Source organism: Calidris pugnax, unplaced genomic scaffold (assembly GCF_001431845.1).
Source record: "Calidris pugnax isolate Ruff unplaced genomic scaffold, ASM143184v1 scaffold147, whole genome shotgun sequence".
NCBI lineage: Eukaryota > Metazoa > Chordata > Aves > Charadriiformes > Scolopacidae > Calidris > Calidris pugnax.
In genome coordinates, this window is record NW_015092359.1 from 5,862,508 (window position 1) to 5,878,978 (window position 16,471).

Below are 16,471 nucleotides of genomic sequence, written 5' to 3' on the forward strand. Positions count from 1 at the left end.
GTGCCCTCCCAGTGCCCCCACCCCAGACCTGGGTGCCCTCCCAATGCTACCAGCGAGTTGTAGGACTGCAGCACTTTGCAAAAGGGGCTGCATTAGCAAGAAGAGATTAATTAAGCTCTGCCACGTGCAAAACCATAGCCTGAAGTCTTTCTTAAGCATCAGGGGTTTGTGCTGACAAGCTGTCTGTTGGCTGTAGGAGCTGCAGAGCAGGAGACCCCAACTAAGCCAGGTCCAGCCTGCACTAACACACCGAGCACTGCTGGTTTACCATCCATGTCCCCTCCCTGCCAGCACAGAAACGAGCTGCCCAGCTCCTCACAACGCAGAGCAACAGCAACATCAACACCTACCATGTACATCTACAGAGAGGAGCTGCAGCCCCCTCCCAATTATCAAGCCAGCAGCTCTTCAATGCTGGTTTTCTGCAGGCAAGACCAACTCCTGTGGAGGCAGCACAGTGACTCTGCTCCTCTCAGCCAGGACCAGAAAGCCATAGTCAGACTTTCTTAGGAGGCTCTTTCACAGCCTTCCGGCATCTGCTTCTTCCTTTTTTCTGTATCTTCATGTCTCACCTTTGCTCAGGCTTTGCTTCAACATCACCTTCTTCAAAACCTTTCCTCCTGCCAGGCCGCCACCACCACCACCACCACCACCACATCTTCAGCAGCCTCCACTCATCACTGTAGAGCTCAAGTAAAGCTGCAGCAGAGACCATTCAGCTGAGCCCTGGCATCCCTAGAGCAGGAGCACAACCAGCCTTCCAGGAAGGACAACCAGCAGCACCAAGACCAGTAGCAAGCATCCTGGGGAAGGTTTAAGTAGGCTCCAAGGCCACCTGGCCCAGGGTGTGGATGAGATGCAGGTGTGGTGAGTGGGAGGATTAACCCCTTAGGCTAGGTTGTTCCCAGGAGAGTTTGATGAGCCTGAGCTTTCCCCAGATCCAGACTAACTCCAGGTACCTGGGAGTTTAGGGGCTGATGAGGTCAGTCCCAGTCCAGAGAAGGTGTGAGCAGGACTGATGAGGTCTGCAACCCCAGCTGCTAATTTGCTCCAAGCTGTGTTAGATGCAACTGCAGGTGGTCGGGCACTTTCCGCTGACTCTGGGCCATCTGCACCCAAAGTGTTTGTGTATTTGGGGGTTAAGGAAATCACTTTGCTGGCAGGGAGCAGACACCACTTTTAAAGTTACACGTTTTGGGACACACACTGGATTTTGTTCCCCTTTTTAATTTTCCTTCTTCTCAGTTTCCTCAAGGTGCTTGACTTATTTCTTAGATCGTAAGAGGGTCAGCTTGCAGCAGGGGTAGAGATACATGGAGTAAATATATGGGACCATATCTATTTCACTGAATTTCACTGAATTCAGTGAAATAGATATGGTCCCATATATTTATTCCATATATGGTCCCATGTATATGGAGCAAAGGCTGCTTTGGGAGGTGTTGCCCCGGATGGTACAGCCACACCAGGGACACAGGCAGGTGACTATCAGTCCTTCCCCATCACCATTCAGCCACTTTTGGGTGGTCCTGGGAATGCAGGTGGTGAAGGTGCCACCACACTTCTTTACAAGGACAAGGTCAAAGCCCTCCAGACACGCCAAGCCTGCTGCAGAACCTGGGGGCATCCCACCCTGGTTAAAGCTGAGCCTCCTACGGCTCCTCCTTACATCAATATGATTCTGTCTATCAACAGGAGGGCAGCAGTTATGCCGTGTAGTAAAACAGATACCCATCACCTCATGGAAAATCATCGATTTGTAGGCTTTTTCCTTTCTCTTTCTCTGCTTTTTGTTGGTGACCACCCATCACCAAGGTTCAGCTCTGGCAGACCGCCCGCTGATGAGTTTTCCAAACCCCAGCATCTTGCTGGCAGCCAGGAAGATTTGCCTCCAGCACCCACACAGTTCAGGAGCTCTAATTTTTTATTTTGCTGGGCTGGGTGTATGTTTGTTCTTCTTCACCTTGATTCCTGAAAAGTCAAACATCTGATGCTGGGGTCACACTGGAAGGAAATGACAATCCCAGCTGAGGACGCCGCATCACCCCTTCGCGATTAAGACTCCTGTTAAAGCTTGTGTTTCCTCCGCAGTGTTAAAAAGCCTAATATTAAAAATAAAAACAAAACAAGGAGGAAAATCAAGGGTGAAAAAGCAAATAACAGCAGCTTAGTGCTGCTGGATAGCTTCCCACTTAATTGAATGACACACATGCAAGCTGTGCAAAGGCACGAGAAATGTGGAGTCCTATCACCCTTGCTTTGCCATCTTCTGCTAATTATCTGGGGTACAAATCAGACAAGAGCTCCAGACAAGCAGATCATGATGTCTCTGGTGCCCTTCTTTATGTTTTTCCCCTTTTTCCACCACTTCAAATCCATGGTTAGGACTTTTCATGCTGTCTGAGAAGCGGGGAGGCTTTTCCCACAGTTAATGAAAGGTTCCTGTTTGCCCCTCGCCTCCTTTGAAGCCCAAACCTCCCCAGTAGACCCAGGAATTTGCTGGTGATTTATGACTATTTGGACAAGTGGCGAGCAGAGAAGGGCCGGGGCGAAGAGCCCTGCTCTTCCCTGGCTCTGCCAAAGCGGGGACCAAGCTCCCCCCTCTTGCTGATGCATCTCTATGGGGGCTGTAGTTGAATGGTTTTGGTGGGATGGCTGTGTTTGCTGCTGGTGGGACAGTGCAGGTGCCTGGGCAGGTTGAAAGGATGAGAAGATGTATGCAGGTAGTTATCATCACCGCTGGAGCAGCAGCCTTCGTCCCCACCAGTACCTTCAGGGCAGCTGAACACATCTGGGAAGGCTGAAGATCAGGAGGATTTGAAAAAGAAATAAATTAAAAAAAACAAAACCCAAACATAAATCACATTGGCAAAATTCATGCTTGTCATCCTCAATTATTTCCAGAATTTCCTGCGCAACCCATAGGGTGGAGAACATCGCTGTGTCTGAAGGCAGGAGCTCACACATCATCCCGTGAGTCCAGGAGTGGGAGATTGGAGAAAAAGCTGGACATCACAAGAATAGCCCCAAAACCACGGAAAGCAGATTGCTTCCCACTTACAAGCACGTGGAGGAACTTGACCAGTCTGCGAGAACTTGTCACCTCTTCCTGAGTCCTTCCATCCTCGGCAGGTTTCTGACCAGCTCCTTCCCAACCTGCGACTGCTGCGGAGTGTTTCCCTCTCACCTGATGTAGCATCCACCAGCTCCCGTCCTCCCGTGCTTCAAATCCCAGATTTGAATCAAGCTTCAAAGCCCAGATGCTGGTTTTTGAGTGCCCCGAGTTCAGGACTCAAGGCAAAGGTGGCACGAAGGAGAGGTGAGGACCAGAAGGGCTTCCAGGCATGGGCTGTGCTGTGGAGGTCCACCTGTGCACGCCGTCGTGCTGCGACCCTACGGCCGTGCTGGGGAAGAGTGAGGTCTCCAAGAGTTGCTGTGATTTTACACGTCTATAAACCATCATTTGTTCGGCCTCGGAGCCTGCGGAGGAGATGAAAAAGGCTGCGTTGGGTCAACAGCCAGCTCACCCCAGCAGAGCATGTCTCTGCCTGAAGATGTTTTCAGCATGACTCCTGCCCGAGGAATTTTCGTGTGAGTGCTCCTTTGGCCAAAATGGAAACAGGAAATCAGAGCTGGTAAACCAATTTTGGGCAGAGGAAAATAAAAATAAAAATAAATTAGAGAACTGGGGAATGAAAGAGAAAGAAACCCTCTACCACCACTGGCAAAAACACATTTTACTGGTCAGCCTTGCATTTTTCCTCCAAGCCCAGATCTGCTTACGCTGCTCAGTTCGCTCTCACTTCACTGTTTCTGCCTGAATTTCTGCCCCAGTTAAGCCCATTTTCTCATTTCTGTCTTTATGGACTGTGCCAAAGCTGGTAAGAGCCCTCTGCCCAGCATCTCCCAAACCTCCCCCGGCTCCTCATGCCAGGACAGCCAGCGTGACTATGCCACTCACCCCCGGATCCGCTTCCTCCCACACGGCTTTTCCAAAGCTTTGCTTCTGTTTGCTAATATATTTTAAATCCTTGGATTTCCGGGGGTTTGGAAACGCACTCCTCGACCGTCGCCTAATCCTCGCCCAGCTTTAATTCCCCAGTTTGAAATACATTTTAAAGGAGATTAAAGTTCGCTTTGTGGCTCCTCGTCCATTTAAAATTCTCGCAGGGCTTTGGTCCCTGAAGCTCCTGCTCTGCCCCTGGCAGGGCCCGTCCCCCTCTCCCACTGTCTCTGGGCACCCCAGGGGGGTGACAGGGCTGAGCATCCCCCACGTACAATACTCCCCGAGAAACTTTATGGTGTTTCTGGCACTTTTCTCCGGCAGGAGAAGTTCAGCATAAGGGTAAGGCTGTTTTCTCTCAGTGTTATGAATTTATTATCTTTTTTTTTTTTTTTGTCTTTTTTAAAGCAATAGTATTGCGCTTTTATGGGGAGCTGGGTCGTGTTTTGGGTTGATTTGAGTTCAGGGAGGAATTTCAAGCAGTTAGGCTTTCTGCCCTGCTTGGGAGAGGAAGGTAAGCCACTATGACCCCCTGGGATCTGTCTCTCTGCCCATCTTCCCCAGCAATTTCAAGCCCCTTTTGCCCGCCCTGCTTGGGAGAGGAAGGTAAGCCACTATGACCCCCTGGGATCTGTCTCTCTGCCCATCTTCCCCAGCAATTTCAAGCCCCTTTTGCCCATTGACTGAAGCTGAGCATCTCGAAATACTGATTCACTCCAGGCTTGTGACAGCACGGAGACGGGCACACAAGGGAGACACTATTTCTGCCTTTGCTGAGGGCAAGGCTGATGAAGGACCACAGCCCTTATCAGACACCAGACGGTTGCAGGGAAGCCAGGGATGCAATTCCTATTTTTGGAGAGGGAGAGGATGCTGCTGGTGCAAGGCAGCCAGCGTGCCCCCCCTCCCAGGGCACCTCCTGCTCAGCATCTGCCCGTATCCCCAGCTTCCCCATCCTCCTCCTCCCACTACTCTCTTTTTCCTTCTCATAAGTAAATAGATTATCTGAAACTGCTGCATCTCTAGAAAGAAAAAAAAAAAGAAATCCTCCGTACATTCTCCTTTTTCTTTCAAATAAAAGAAAATATGATATTGGAGTTTTGCACTAAAATTATTGTAATATTCTTTCTTTTACAAGCGCCTTTAAAGTTCATCTTTATGGTTCCGATATTGAAACCATTGCAAAGGAATTGTTTGTGGGGATTATTTGACTTTTTATTAAAAAAATGAGAAACAGGTGGGTTCCTCGTCATCTGCACTTAAGTTTTTAATAAAAAGTAAAAGTTCTGGCACATCACCGACTCTTTTTTTTTTTTTTTTTTCCCTTTTTCATTCTCTCTTTGGCCAAAGATAGGACACATCTTTTTCGCTTTTGCGCTGAGGCGCACGCTTCAGAGAGCATACACCTATAGACTTGGAAGCAGAGAGAAACCTTGAGTTCATCACCCCAAGATTTGTTAGCTGGGTCTCCAAAGGAAGCACGGCTTTGGCAATCCCGCTGCCTGCCTCCCTCTAATTCCCCTTCCCCTGCCCCAAATAACTCCTGGACTTTTCAGTGCAAGTGAATGAGACAGAGGAGCTGATGTCTTGGTATCTATGATATCCCCGGAGGCTTTGGAGGAGCTGAAGAAGGGTAGTCCACCCGCGCAGCGTGAGCTCAGCCCTAGCATCAGACACCAGAGAAGCTACAAAAGAGGTGACCCAACTTCACACAGACCTGGCTCTCTGGAGGCTGAGGACCTGGGATGCAGAAGGTCTGGGCTGCAGTGATACACACCGTGCCACCAACCCATGCGGGTCCTGGCCGTGGGGAATTGTGGCTGCTGAAGCTTCACATGGCTTCAAGGAGATGTTGGGCAGATTTACAGGACAGGGGTCTGCTGAGGGTGGTGGAAAACATCGAAAAATACCTCTAACTCAAGAAAAAACTGGAAAGTGTCTGGGAGTGGGTGTCACACACAGCTGTCTTGCTCTTGCACTCTTCTGCAGGCAGGGGTATGGCCATGGAGACAATGTCCTACCATCCCCACCCTTCTGCCTGCAGGGCTCCAGGGCAGCCTGGGAGCTCAGGACGTCGCCGTAGGAAAGTGGGCTCCCCCAAAAACCCCCCAACCCCACCGAGCTTTCCGCAGGTGGGAGTGATCTGGAGAGCAGCCACTCTGGAAAGCCTCTGCAGGCTCGTGGCTCGGGGGAAGGGGCTGGTTTTGGTTTGGGGATGGTGCTAACACCCGCTAGCTGTTTCATTACCCTGAACTCTGCTTCTTCCCAGAGTTTTTCCTCCTGCTGCAAGAGTTTCCTGTATTCTGCTTATCACGTTTTATTCCGTCTCCTAAATTCAAAAGGAAATAAAACTTGGCTGAAGCCAATAAAGCTCATATGAAACTCCAAGCCCTGAATGCCTAGCAGGGCTGGGCTGCTCCACAGGCTCCCAGGAGCAGCCAGCTGGGGGGGGGGTTCAGTGGGCATCAGCCCCCAGGCACTGCGCTGGGCTCCAGCTCACACTTGGGCATCCCATAATGGATTAATTTAGCTCTGGATCAAAATTTCCCTGCCTTGGTACTATGGTACTATGGGTCTGGCAGTTATGGGTCGCCATCCTTGCAGGGGAAACAGGAGGAGGGACGATGCTTCTGCACCCACCACACATATTAATTTTCTTATATGTTTATCATCTCTTCTTTCACCCTGCTGAGGAAACAGCACTGATGGATTGGAGCTTTCCTTGTGGGTTATGCTTTCTGGACCTCGCCTCCTCTCTGTGGTTCCTCCTGGATTCCCTCTCAGCCTTCCCACGAGCCAAGCGGGCTGGAATAAAATCACAAAACCCAGAAATAAGGCGGATGTGAGGCTCTCAGCCCGCTGCGTGTTGTGCTGCAGACCTGCCCTGTCGTGCACCGCGGCTTGAAAATGTAGCTGCTGCTGCTGCCTTTGTTGAGCACGTTTGGGCTTTTCCCCTGCTTACCGGTGCTGAAGATCTCTGTTTCTAAAACTCAATCTGCAGCTGCTGGCTGCAAAATCTGGCAGGAATTTCAGCCATTGGAAAGCCTCAGCGAAAGGTTTCGTCCGCATCGCAAGCAGCTGGCCAGCTTTCTGAAGGACGTTAAGAGAATACGGTGCTGTTTCACAAAGAAAATCAGGGTAGTTTGCACATGTCTTCGTCTGAAGCCACCGTGTCTAAATCCAAGTGGAAGCAGCACATCAGGAGAAAGGAGAAGAGGGGCCCCAGGATTACGTGGTTCTGTAAACACAACTATTTGACAATTATCAGTGCAATACACGCACGTGCCAGTGTTTTGAGGTCAGATAAATATGAGTACATAAAGCAAAATGGAATCATTTTAAGATCTTGGCCAGCTCTTTATTAACCCAACTACAAATTACTTCAACTCCTCCTAAAGACGGCTATGCTCAGCAACCCTGCCCTGTGATGTGTTTCTAATAAAAAATAGCATCTTCAGAAGACGACAGATCTTTCTATTTGCATCCCAATAACTGAATCCCTCTCCCCCCCCATTAATGTTGCTGTTGAAAGAAGTGAGGACAACCTTCCAAGCACAGAGCCCATACGAACTAGATTTTCCCTTGTAGATGGTGGGGTTCCTCCAATGAGCTCAATAAGTCTGCTCTGGTCCAGCCTGAGGACATGGACATCATGTTGTCCTAAGGATGCCCCATCCTTGGCTTTGTCTAACGTGCTTGGACTCTGGTACATCATTTATATTATTCCACAGCTGCTGTCTGTGCTTCTGCCTGGTATTGGTAATCAAAACCTGGCCCAACTGCTCAGGAATATTTTTTCAATGATCTGCCTGGAAAAAAACTTTATAAAATGAATAGTTCTTTGAGGTGTGGAGTCAGGTCTGTACAGGGAAGGGAAACAGAAATATTCATGCCGTAGCAGCAGGAGAAAGATTGGGTGATACTAAACGAGCAAGCATACAGTATCACCAAAAACAAGCTCCAACTTGTTAATGAGTGAACTGATCCAAAACCAGGCAAATTCAACTCAGTTTCCACAAAGGAATCCTGTTTGCTGCCAGCTTTCATCTCCTAGAGCCGATGGTCCTTGAGCGCTGGAGAGGTGGCACTTCTCGAGAAGTATTTGTGGTTTAAACAGAGCAAGGAAGCAGCAGGGAGGAGCAGAGACCTTGGCCCACAGCTGCAGGTGGCTGAGAGGTGGGAGAAGATGCAGGTCATAGCATGAATGTGTTCCTGCAAGGGTGCTGAGCTCCCACCTAACCACAGCCAGGAGCAAGATTGTCTCCAGTGAATGACTCCATTTTCTCCTGACAGAAGTAGGCATGGTCATTCATGCCTTCTCCTAACCTAGGCTGTGTGGAAGGAGGCAAGACCAAGGGCTGAAGCCTGCAAGACTTAGAAACGCCAGCTAGACATGAGGGAAGGCTACGGCAGAAAGAATATGGGGCGAGGGGGTGGTGGGGGCTTGCATTTTACCTATTCTGTTCTCCTTCAGCTTGTGTGGGAGGGAACCACAATTAAACAACAAAGGAACCGTAGGACACATTTGGCTGATAACAGAGCAAAAACCTCTTCCCTCTTGTCACTTAATTGCTGTGAGAAACTGGATGATGGTGGGCACGTTGAGGTGGCCATCCCAGAGCAGGAGCCATGCTAAGAAAGCAGCCCTTTGTATCGGAGGTGAAACCAAAGCCAAAGTAATGATGTGTGGGACTCTTTGTCCAAAAGCCAAATGCCCAGTCTGAGAGACCCAGTCTTTTTGGGTTATTTCCACATTATTTCCACAGTAAAGATCATGTTTCTGTAGTCTGAAACCCATAAACGGCCATTCTCTCCCTGCTCCAGCAAAGGCTGTTTTCTCTGGCTGGAGCACTCGACTCCAGTTGTGCCTTGTCTTGTCTATACTGGGACTTGGGTTTGGCCAGGAGCACAGACCACTGAGGCATGAACCAGGGGGCACAAGCAAAAGACCAGCTTTAACCAAGCTGGTGGGACAAACAAGCTCCTGTCCAGCTTGGAGAACATGGTCCATCAGAAAGCTGGAGTGATGCTGGGTGTTGTTTCCAGCTCTGCCATAAAGCCATTGTGTGTCCTGGGGTCAAACCACCTCATCTCACCTGTGTGGAGCATTAGGTCCTCTGGGAAATGAAAGCTGATTTAAAAAAAAAAAAAAAGGAAAAAGCAGACCTTGAGTATGGAGCTGTTGTTTTCTATAAGATGGTTGTTCTTCAATAGGATGCCTGACCTGACCATCCCCTCAACTCAGGAGATACCCTGTCGCCAGCTCTGCTTCCATAAATATGGTGAGGGTGTAGGAAACCAACTGGCCCAAGCTGTTTTCTTCTAAAATCTGAATTATCATGAACATCCTAATGATATTTTCAAGGGGTTAAATTCCAAGGGAAACTTTTCGAAAGGAACCTTTTGTTGGTTGAATCTAAAACCTTTTCAAGCTGCCAGTCCCCTCCAACTTTTTCCTTTGAGATTTTGACTTTTCTGCACTGTTCCGAGGACGGGGGAAGTGTTTGAGGTCTTGTAAAACTTTGTGCCCAGCTTTTGCCCTGAATCACGACTCCCTTTCGTTTGTGATTAATGTTTATACCCAGGAGCAAGCTGTCTTACCTAATCACACCCCGTGAAGAGGGAGGATGCTGTCTAACGTGCGCACCAGAAGACAGTCAGAACATCTGGAGAGAATAAAATCTCTGAAAAATCCCTGTTCCCAGAGTAGACAGTCCTATAAAACAGATTTGCTGGGAGCCAAATTAAATAAGAGGAAGGTGTAAATGGATTCCTTTCCTCTGCCTGGAGAAGTGGTAAAGCCAGTGGACATTCTTCCAGCCCTGTTCACAGGGAAGGAGCAGCTCAGCTCTGGCTGACGGGCCGTGCCCAGGAAGGATGTGGTGCCAGGGGACCACCATTTCATCCCCTGACCAGATGGGTACCAGGGATAATCCCGGGTCGAGGGATGAACAAAGTGCTGTTGGGTGACGGAGCTACAGCTCTCCCTTCTCTGGGGACACCATCAGTGGCAAGGAGGGATGGGGAGCTGGGTGCTCTTTGAGGTGGAAGGGGCTTCTCTATGCCCCAGTTTAACTAAAAGGAGTCACCATCCCTTACAGGGACAAGAGAAATAATTACGTCGCTGCAGATGGTAAATTTGGGGGGGGGGGGGAAGCATTCTCCCTTCTAATTCTGGCTGCATTTTATAGGCTGCAAATAGGCTTTTAGGAAATATGGGGTTTTAGAGAAAAAAAATCCATCCTCTTTTACAAAAAAAAAAAAACCTCAATATTTTCAAATATGTCCATGTAAAGGCCCAGAAGAAGAACCCACCCACAAAATGCAGGCAAGGAATAAAGGCAAAAACCACACTGAAAATGTGCACCCAACCAGTAATTCCTATTAGGCTGGCCACAGACATCCCGACACAACCCAAATCTGGGATTTCCAGGGTTTGTTACCTCACTAGTGTGTTTGTCAGCAAGACCAGCTGAGGGGGAGCCCTTTTCTAGCCTCAATCACTTTTTTTTTCCCTTCGGAAACCTCATAATTTCTGGGCTTTGCACAACATGTGGTCACCTGCTTGCCTTTGCCTCGTGATTGGGCGCAATCTTGGGATAAAGCAGATCCAGAACCGTCCTCCGCCCTCGGCTGCTGAAGAACACGGGGGAAGAGATGTTTTTTTATGGTGTCTGTCAGTAATTTAGGAATTAAAAAAAAAAAAAAAAAAAAAAAAAAAGAAGAGAGAAAAAGAGGGGGAGCAGGTCAGAGGCAGAAGCAGAGCAATTTCGTCTTTCTCCAGACTTCTCCAAACACAAAGGATGCCTTAGGTTGCCACCTAGTGACTCTGAAGATGAAGGACCTGTGCTTTCAGAGGGTATGCTTTGTACACACGTTGAATGAACCTGCGTGCCCCAGGTGATGGCCACACAACATCACTCAAATTCCCCTGGGTTTCTGAAGCCCAAGAGGGAACAGCCCACAGGGCTACAGTTGCCCACTGGCTCTCAAATCTCAGCTGCGTGATGAGCTCCAGAGTGAGCTCAGGCCACCACTGATGGTCCCCCCACCTCCCTTTAAGACCTTGCCCTTGGCACACACAGATGCTCAGCTTGAGTGCTGCAGGCCAAGAGGCAATGCCCTTCACATCAGCCCCCCGGGGGCCACTCAGTCCCTGCAAGGGCTACCAGCCTGGTGGCAGCAAGTGGCCTCCTGGGGACATCTCACTCAAATTCCCCTGGGTTTCTGAAGCCCAAGAGGGAACAGCCCACAGGGCTACAGTTGCCCACTGGCTCTCAAATCTCAGCTGCGTGATGAGCTCCAGAGTGAGCTCAGGCCACCACTGATGGTCCCCCCACCTCCCTTTAAGACCTTGCCCTTGGCACACACAGATGCTCAGCTTGAGTGCTGCAGGCCAAGAGGCAATGCCCTTCACGTCAGCCCCCCGGGGCCACCCAGTCCCTGCAAGGGCTACCAGCCCGGTGGCAGCAAGTGGCCTCCTGGGGACATCTCAGCCTTCCAGCCCCTGCCCCAGCCACACAGGGGAGCCCGGGCTGGGCAGCTCTGCCTCCAGCCCACCCTGCTTTGAGCATGCAGGCTCCTGGGGCATGGGAGCAGACAGCTGGATAAAGTGTCTTTTGGAAAAAAAAAATTAAAAAATAAAAAAAAAATAATAATAATGGTTTGGCAAAGAGTTTTCATGTAGAAATTTCTCTTTCTTTTGCTTTTTTAAGAGCGGGGAAATATGCAGTGCTGAGCCCTGCACCTCCACAGCTGTATGAAATGGCCAGCTAGGTATGAAAGAGATCATTTTTGGTTTTGCGTCGTGATTTCTTTTACAAGGTTTTGGATGACCCCAACCTGGAGAGGCGAAAAAAAAAAAAAATAAAATAAAAAAAAGAAGTGTCAGAGGGGGGAGCTCTGGGATTTTATATCGGCCTCTCGGCTTGTGCAAGATGCCCACTGTGTCCCCACGTCGGTGATGCTGCAGAGACACGTCCCCGCTGGCTGTGCCCTCAGCTCGTTGCCTTCCTCAACGCCGTCAATCAAAGGCGCTGATGGATGCTGCCGTTTCATAAAGAGGTCCTTTATACCTATATATCTTTAATTTATTTATTCGGGGTAAAGGCACGCGCCCCCGTTGGTGAATGAGGGGTGTGTGACCCACCCGCCACCCAGCACCCCATAACTCCTGCACCCTGACAGGGCCATCGGCTCCCCCGCACCGCTGGTGACAACCCCCTGGGACAGCCCGTTCCTGGCCCATGCTTTATGGGGCGAGGGGTGACATTTGGGCTGTCCTTCCCCCGCCGGGGGGTGCGGGGCCTGTCAGCCGCACGGGCGGGCTGCGGCCGGGGGGAATTACCTGCTGCGGGTAATTTAATCCCCGCTACAGCGCGGTACCTGCTGTAATGAGGCTCATTATGAAGCTCTATTTAAAGCCCCATTTAAGCCAGAGGAAAAATAGCTCTTTTCTTGCAGCGCGGAGCGGGTCGGCGGCCCCAATTAGAGGCCTGCTGCTGGCGGTGGGGCTTCCTCCTCCAACAAGTGTGGAAACCCAAGCGAGATGTCTCTGAAGGCAGTGGAAATTGCCATCTAGAGACACCGTGCCAGAGAGAAGGGCACTGACAGGAAAAAACACAAGACAAAGTTCCCAATCAGGGCATCTCGGGGTGCCCACCTGGGGTGGGTGGGGAATGAGAAGCAATGTAATGGGTTAATACTTTACTCTGCTCTGGTGAGACCTCACCTGGAGTATTGGGTGCAGGTCTGGAGCCCTCAATATAAGAAGGACATGGACCTGATGGAGAGGGTACAGAGGAGGGCCACGAGGATGATCAGGGGGATGGAGCACCTCTGCTACGAGGACAGGCTGAGGGAGCTGGGGTTGTTCAGCCTGGAGAAGAGGAGGCTCCGGGGAGACCTAATAGCAGCCTTCCAGTACCTGAGGGGGGCCTACAGGAAGGCTGGGGAGAGCCTGTTTAGAAAGGCCTGCAGTGACAGGACGAGGGGCAATGGCTTCAAGCTGGAGGGGAACAGATTTAGATTGGAGATGAGGAGAGGGTTCTTCACTGTGAGGGTGGTGGAGCACTGGAACAGGTTGCCCAGGGAGGTGGTTGAGGCCCCTTCCCTGGAGATATTCAAGGAGAGGCCCGACCAGGCCCTGGGCAACCTGGTCTAGTTGGGGGTGTCCCTGCTGACTGCGGGGAGGTCAGACTAGATGGCCTTTGGAGGTCCCTTCCGGCCTGGGCAATTCTATGATTCTATGATTCTATAATACGTTGGAACTTCTACATAGGAAGATATTGGAGGAGAAGAGGAAGCCAAGAACTTGTAACCCTGGGGAGATGAGGGGGAGAAAGGGCGAGGAAGGGGTCAGAGGAGGCTGGCACCCAGCACCAAAGCACTGGAGATGGGTTTGGCCTCCAAGCAGGACCAAGACCTGTGGGAGGAGGACAGGGGAAGGGCAGGTGGAGGGGTCCATTGCCCTCACCCTGTCTCAGGAGTGCTCCCAGCACATGGGACACCTGGAGGTGTCAGCCCCACAGCAGCAAAAAAGTGCTCAAGCAACCAACACTGCCTGCTCCAAGCCCTGCTGTGACCCCCAGGAGGCCCTCCTGCTTTTGCCCAGTTCAGGACCAAATATCTCTTCCAAAAAGGGATGCCTGCTGAGCACGCCAGGAGAAGAGGAGCTGGCTCATTCCTTTGTCCTAAACAAAATTTCACAGCAAATAAAAAGGTTGCATAAACTATTTGGTTATTTCTACATTGTTCTTGGAGTGATGAAATTTCAGTTTCCTCTACAATATTAGAATCTCCCTAAACTCTTGTTTACTATGCATGGATGCAGAAGGAGAATTACTCAAGTTTTTGCAATAAAAATAAGGTTGGTTTTGTGAACACCTGCTTTCCGCTGTTTAATAATGCTGAGCTCCTGTCTTGTATGCTCTTCTGTTTACTCTCCCACAAATTATTTTTGTTCTCAGTTGACAAAGATAAATGATGGGATTAATATATATTGGAGAAGTCCTGGTGAACAGTTTGCTAGCAAAGAGAAAGGATTGATATTATTTCCCTCAGGTAACATAACACAGACAAACTGGATTAAGAGTAATTTGCTGTGGGGCTTATATGTGATCATGAGCCATTAGTGGAACACCATTTATGAAAATTGCTTTTTCTAAAATAAAAACTGGACTGACTTTCATTACCTTGCTGGCGCTGGGCAAAGAAGAATCATTCCTTTTCACAGAGAGAAGAAAAATTAGAGATTGCTAACTATGCCGTGGCAGATAACCATGAGCTGCTAAATATTAAGGTGGGATAGGAGAAGAAAACCCACCGTCCCTGCCATTAAACCCGAGTCAGGAAGGTTTGTTGTGACTGATCTATATGCAGACGTGATGTTTACTTATTTTTGCTGCAGGCGTGTCCTGGACCTGCTACTCCCTCTCCATTGAACTTCAAAAGGTAGTATTATTATTAATTTTTTTAGCTTGTTTTCTGTAGAAACACACTTCTTAAAAATGGAGAGAACTCCTATCTGCTGAGTCAGAGGAGAGAAAAGAGCCCTTTTCCCATCTCCCAGAGCATCACGGAGCGGCTGCTCCCTTCCTCGCAGGGATGCTGTCGACCTCAGGAGAGGTCTCACCTCCCCATATTCCTCTGCTCTGGCCGTTCCTGAGCAAGACTCCTGCCATTCAAAAATTGCCAGCCCTCTCCCCTTGCTGCCGTGGGGATGAGGGGCCCACAGGGTCCTCCCCCTGATCATCACCCACTGAGCGTGGTGTTCACACTGCGAGAACATCCTCCAGTTGATGCACGCAAGAGGAGCTGCACTCCAGCAGTTAATAATATTTCGTTTACTTCCAGAAGCTTAATAAAGATGAGACTAATCCTTGCCTGAAAAGTGCTGAATTACATAGTATTCACAGGAAGCTCCTAAAATAACTGGTTTTAAATGTGGCGTTGCCCCAAGCTTTAAAATGCAGGCTTGCGTTGTGTGGCCACGGGGAGTTTGTCCATGTTGGGAAGGAGGAACAAACTCTAAAAATAAAATTGGCCAAATAATAGGAGTTGAGCCATCTCATTATTCTGCTCGGTGCAAACACAGGAATCACGAGTTTCCCCACCCACCCAGCCCAAAAGCCTGTCTTTTTTTTTTTTTTTTACACCCGCCTCCCAATAAAAAAACATTCACAACTGTGTGGCTTCTATCTCTAGGCCTCGGCAGGTGTCATGACGCTGCTGGTTTAACAGTAACCCTTGGCACTTCACCCGTGCAACACCCTTTGCTTCACGGAGCTGCCTTGGTGGGATGCGGATTCGCTCGCGGGGTTGTCCTCCTGCTGCATCCCCCTGAATCAGCCTCACCTCATAGAATCATAGAATCATTCAGGTTGGAAGAGACCCTTGGGATCATCGAGTCCAACCATTTCCCCTACTCTACAAAGTCCTCCCCTACACCATGTCCCTCAGTACCCCATCTAAACGTCCCTTAAACACATCCAGGGATGGTGACTCCACCCCCTCCCTGGGCAGCCTGTTCCAATGCCTGACCACTCTTTCAGTGAAAAATTCCTTCCTAATGTTCAGTCTAAACCCACCCTGTTGGAGCTTGAAGCCGTTCCCTCTCGTTCTATTGTTAATTACCTGTGAGAAGAGACCAGCACCAACCTCTCTACAGTGTCCTTTCAAGTAGTTGTAGAGAGTGATGAGGTCTCCCCTCAGCCTCCTCTTCCTCGTACTAAACAGCCCCAGCTCCTTCAGCCGCTCTTCATCCAGCACCTCCAGATCTCTCTTGGATTGAGGTGCCCAAAACTGGACACAATACTCGAGTTGTGGCCTCCCCTCCCGCTTCCCGGGGGGGAAGGAGGATGAAATGTCACCCCCTGGCAGTGGGGTAGAGGACCTACCCCACTAAAACATGCAGGAGAACTCAGCTGGAAGAAGGGCTGCTGGGCTAAGAGGTCCCAGGGGGCCAGACCCCTCACCCTTGAGGTCCCGCTGCCCCCCCCCGACCCTGCACCTTACCTGAAACACCTCCTGCATCCAGTTTTAGCTTTAACATCTTCACAAGACCTTGCTTTTTGCATCATTTTTGGCAACGCAATGACCAGTCACCGGGAGCTGCAGGTGAGATTAAGGAGAGATGGGCATGTTTTAAGGCATCTTTGGCTGCTTTGCTCTCTAAAGCCTCCCTTCCCATTCTGGTGTCTTAATTAGGCTCCCGAGGCAGGGCAGGTAAAACACTTGGCTTTTACCCAGAGCGCCTCAGTGAGTGCTCTCACAGAGTCTTCCAGAGCTGATTGCAGGGCCCTTCTGACCCATCTGCAGGTGGGGAAACTGAGGCAGGCAGCACGAGGAGCCCACTGCTCAACAGGAGAGCTGGGGGCAGCTCCAGGGCTCTGCAGGGCCAGGCCTTCACACCCTGATGCTGGGACTGAGAGCAGCCCGTGGTGGGTACCCCCTCCCCCCCTGCCCTCT